The sequence below is a fragment of the Cynoglossus semilaevis genome, chromosome 2, assembly GCF_000523025.1.
Source record: "Cynoglossus semilaevis isolate Cse_v1.0 chromosome 2, Cse_v1.0, whole genome shotgun sequence".
In the NCBI taxonomy this organism is placed as follows: Eukaryota; Metazoa; Chordata; class Actinopteri; order Pleuronectiformes; family Cynoglossidae; genus Cynoglossus; species Cynoglossus semilaevis.
In genome coordinates, this window is record NC_024308.1 from 10,023,351 (window position 1) to 10,028,740 (window position 5,390).

General features: G+C 40.5%; 1 long non-coding RNA gene across 1 annotated transcript; it reads left to right on the forward strand.

Moving 5' to 3' along the window:
- Positions 1–753: 753 nt before the first annotated feature.
- On the forward strand, positions 754–3,300 carry LOC103397890 (uncharacterized). Its single transcript, XR_523471.3, has 3 exons — positions 754–967; positions 1,372–1,533; positions 2,863–3,300. It is a non-coding gene; the product is annotated as an uncharacterized LOC103397890 (long non-coding RNA).
- Positions 3,301–5,390: the final 2,090 nt, after the last annotated feature.

Sequence of the window (5,390 nt, forward strand, 5' to 3'; positions counted from 1 at the left end):
ACACGCATACACCCCGTGTTCAGTATGTTTCATCTTAAGTGCACGTTTATATGCACATCTGCAGCCCTATGTTTATGATCCACATCTGAACACATAGTCCATCTTTATGTCTCCACTGATAGTAATGATCCTTTGTGTTATGCAACACTTGCGCACACACAGAGCCTCTTTAAAAAGTTATGGGCGCGGGGCAATATCATCATCTTTAAAAGCTGCGGGCAATAAAACGCCAACGTCGCTCTCTTCTATGACAAAATAATTCAGTCAATGGAGGCCAAATGTAAGAGCGTTGAATGAAGAGAAGAAGTAAGAAGCAGAGGTGCACGCTCATGCAACATTCCTCGTCGTTGGGAGAGCAGCTGTCTTAAGATAATGTTGTTTTTAATTAAACTGCCTCCGGCGTGTGTGTGAGGGGGTGGAGGAGAAGAGCTACAGTACAGTATACATGTTAACTAGGCAGGATTTGTTTGTTTGTTTGTGTGTGTCTTCACAAGCAAGATTAATTTCGTTTTTTTAAAAATAAACATTTTATTTATATTGAACCTACACTATAAAAAACTATTATATATAACAAGCTTTTTTAAAAAAATGTATATTTAAAAAATATTTGAATGAGGGTTAAACGAGTTAAATTTTCTTCCACTAAGCAGGACTATTACATCATTTTGTTTGTTTTTTATATCAGAATTTTTAAATGTAAATTTTTTTTTTTTTTAAAACACAAGGAAGGGGTTGCGTAAAGCTCTTAACCGACAGTGCACGTTAAAACGGAAGCACGCTGAAATTTGTTTGAGCAGACTGTGTAAAAAAAAACTCATGGAATCTTTTATTTTGAATAAAAGACAAAGGAAGTGGCTACGCTAATGAACTCATGTCGCTTTACCAAACACGGAGTTTTTTGCAACACCACGTGAGAACGTGCACCGAGTTACTGTAAGAACAGAACACTACGGCTTCTTTGAGACAGGTACAACAATGTTTTGCCAATGTTTGTTCTATTTGGGCCAAATTCGGTTCAATTTGCGTGAGAAACTGTTCTTAATCAACGCTGCAGGTGTGTTTTACTTTAGCCTAGTTAGCTCGCCATCTGGATAAACGTAAGTATCTCAACAGTATTCTTAGCACCCGTTGTGTGTCATATCATGGGATTAAATAGAATTAAATCATGTATGTTGTATTAATGGAATTAATGAAGTGTTGACCCTGTCAATCAACACAAAGGCAGAGAACTGACGCTGGTAATGACAAAATATGAAGGCAACTGACGTATCGAACCGCTACACTGTTTGATAGGTCAGTTGCCTTCATTTTTTGTTCATTCTGGGTGGGCCCTTCAGATTAATTGTTGTTACTCTGTGTGCCCCCCATCAGGACATTCTCTGCCCCTGCCGCTGCAGTCTGTGGAGACCGGGGTGGAATCATTTCACTGAACCTTGGTGTTCATCCCATCCAGCGGTTTCATCCAATCGCCCCGTGGCCTCTGGTGGTTGACTGTGATGTGGAGCACGGCGGTCGTGAACTTCTACCTGAAAGGTGACAGGGGGCAGCAGATGATGAAAAAAAAGAGTTAGTGGGGAAAAATGAAATGACAAGTCCGTCGTCTGTCGATTCATATGGTAGAAAAAAACAAAATCCAAGTCACTGAGTGACACAGTAGCTGATAGTTTGACAGTTTGACGATCATGCACTTCACACTGCAGTCAGTAGGAGGAGGTATAGATGAAGACAGACCAGGGAGGCTGAAACTGAAAGTATCCAGTGGAATGAACCACAAAAAGGAAATATAGTTGGATAGATAGATGCTGTAGAAAGATACAAAGATCGATGTAGAAGTTTGCCGTTCAGGAAAACTGTTCTTTGTCATTCAGGATTTCCACTTGTCAACCTAAGACCCTTAACACCAGTTGTCCTGTTGGTCATCTCACTCCATAGAATGCAAATGTGTGGGTCTACAGGGCCGGGTGCAGAAAAGCCATTGATTTGAGATGAATACAGTGGCTGCTCCCAGCCTCTTCACAGTTATTAGGACTAATAGAGAAACCTAAAACTGTGTGTGTGTGTGTTTGAGTGAGAGAGAGAGAGAGGCATAGATCCACACAAATGCTCTAAATAGCTGGCTACTCCACAGACCTCTCGGAGAGTTTGGCTTGCAATTTGCATTCCTTTGTGTGACAACTTGTAATCCTCCCCTCAGCATGCCAAGAAACACACAACAGATTTATTGTCCCAGTCAACTAATCGTTTAGGTCATCCCAAACCTATTACTGCCTAATGCAGTGTAGCTCCCCCAGCCTCATGTAACGCCTCGTCTCGACCGCTGGAGGCTCGCAAACACAAACTCTCTGCAGCCGGGGGCCCCACTGAGCTGGATTGCTTGGTTGGCCCCGTTCTATTCAGACGTTCTTCTGGAGCGCTGCACCTTCACTGAGCTGCTTCAGAGAATGGGAGGCACAGAAACCATGGCTGAGGTTCAGACAGTTTGGTGTCAGGAGAGCTGAGCTAAATGGACATGAGGTTTTTAACCGCTGCAGGCCCACACAAGCTGCCCTGAGAATTCACACATTTGGAAGTGCAAGTTTTTAGAAAAACACATGTTTATCGCTAAAGAATGAACTCAAATCAGCAGCTGTGTGTCACATCTTACCCAATTGGGATTTGGATTTTTTTTTTAAATACCAAACAGAAAGTGTTCTTGTAATTTATAAATATAATCACCCATATTGAAATAGGAATCGCACAAAAGAAGTTAGCATTGAATCCAATTTTGCAGGTTTATAAAACATGTGTGAGGTATCAGATAGTGTCACTAATTGGTGTTTGTCTCCGGGAGGTTGCTTTATTTAACTTATCTTTTGTTCACAGGACAATTTCCATTTCCAAACGTGGGCAGCGTCTCAACTAAATCATTACATGTCACATTGTTTTTGGACAATATGACCTAAGCATGACAGTGTTCTGGTCCTGTTATTATCTTTGATGGGGCAAAACCACATCCTCACGTGTGTGCAGCAAAAACCATAACAACACTGTATTTATGCCTGTCTGGGACAGGCGTGGACTCACCGACAGCTGTGTGATGTGGGACAGACAGAGAAACGTCTTGAATTTGTCATCCTGTCTTTGTCTAGGTAGGTAGGTAGACAGACAGGTAGACAGATAAGGTTTAGATTTTACAGGCCTCCTGGCTGGCTGGTTGATGTTAGCCAGTCCTATCATTGAACAATTATAATAACGGGGAATTTAAAATGTTGATAAAATTCTAAACACGGTGGATATTTTCCTTCAAAATAAAATAAAAAATAAAAAAATACAATTTTTGTTTTTATTTATTTCTCGGGTTTTATATCACCTAAAATTACTGTGAAAACACAGTACGTGTGTATCATCATCATCATCATAATGTCTTCAATTTAATTACTGCATCTTAAAATAGCAATCACATTTATCAGATTAGCAACTGCTCTGTTGAAGCTCATGTGTTTTCAAGCCACATGTGTGTTATTTCACCTCCTTGTTTCTGCTTTAAACTTCTCGCTGTTGATGGATAATATCATTGAGCCTCTGTAGAAGTTGTTTATATAACGATGTAATGTATGTTTTATATTTACTACATCTGAATATATAGAAGGACAGATGGGCTCTGGGATAAATATGGTTTGGAACTTGGACAACTGCTTTAAATTGAACCTAAGTGAATGGAAATGAACTGAAGTGGGAGTAAAAGAGAGATAATGGAACAGTGAGGGGAGCGTCAGAGAGAGAGAGGGAGAGAGAGGGAGATCAGAGCCCATCTGTGTGTCTCGGCCTCACACCGCAGGACTCAAACGCGGGGTCAGAGCACAGAGAAAGGGAGAAAAGCGGTCCCCCCCCCCCCCCCCCCCCCCACGAGTCATCTTCCCACAAACTCAACATGCCTTTTATTCGTTTGTTTGGACACACACATTCACGTCTAATTGTTGTTTTTCTTTTTTAGTGTGCCCCACAAGGCGCACATGCATCATGCAGGACAAGCAGCGCATATGGCGTGGGTACTATTCAGAAACCACACTAAACAGTTGTGCGCCCGGCCAGCGCTTCCTTTTGCATGCAGGCTCGGGCTGTGGCCCCGGAGAGCCTCGCTGCTCCGAGTGCACATCAACACGGGCCTAATTATAACGGAAGTCAGTGTCCGTTTTAGCATCACAGAAGAAGGACGCAGAGACACACGCAGTTCCCACACTGGACCAGGACTCTGGTTGTTTTGTGTGGACGCTACAGTGTCAGTGAGCTTAAGAAATACTGAGTTTAAAGGAAATTATATTTTTAGGTTTGGAAATTAGCAGACGAAGAGAGATAGAATAAAAGAAAATGTGGGGAAAAAAAACAATGTGCAACAATCATCATATTAGAGATGGGACTGTGGTCTATTTTATAATCAGGGTCATATCTGTGATGTTTATTGATATTACTCTAAAGGGCGGCGTAGAATGAGATTATTTCGTTATTTTATTTTGTAAATATGTAGGATAAATGCATGTATTGTTTTAATCAGCAGCATAATTGTACAAAAATAAATGATAAGGATTATATTTTAAACGCATTATTATTATTATTATATTTAATCAAAATTTATGCCATTATTATAGTCATTTTAAATTACATACTAGTAATAGAAATAGTGACCGTAATTTTAATCACAATATTCGTCACATGATTTTTTTTTTTTTTTTTTTTTTTTTTGTTAACCCTTAAGTCGTTTCTACTTTACATCTAACTCCGTCACTTGAACGCAGCAGCAGCAGCAGCAGCTGCAGCTCGTTCTTCTGATCCACTACCGACACGGAGGAAGTGAGGGAGTGTGTGAGGTGAATTACAGCTGTCAGACTCCGGGAGCCTCTAATTGTGTTCTGCTGCACACGGTCCGTCCCAGCTTCAGTCGTTCACTTAGGATTTCTCCTCCAAACACAAAGGCAGCACATGTGAGGGAGGCTGAACATTTAGCAGCAGTTTCCAGGGTCCAGCAGAGGCCAGGCTTCTCCTCTGTCTCTGCACCAATTTACCTGCCATTCACGACCGCGTCTGCAGGTGAACGGAGGGGTTAAGAAAACGATCACCCTGCACATATTAGCCACAGTCAATATCGTGTGTGAGGATGAATATGTGGCAAATACAGTCAATGACAGAAATCCTCCTGTAATCGAAGAAATAAGCAAATATCGACTATACGATTGATAATGAAAATATATGTTCCTAAAAAGAATGAAAGTACATAGAAAATACTAAATACAGGTAAATACATGTAAAAATCTGACCAGGATAGTCCAGACTATATTATAAATATTATGACTGTAATTATAATAATTATAATATAGTCCAGACTATATTATAATTATTATGACTGTAATTATTAT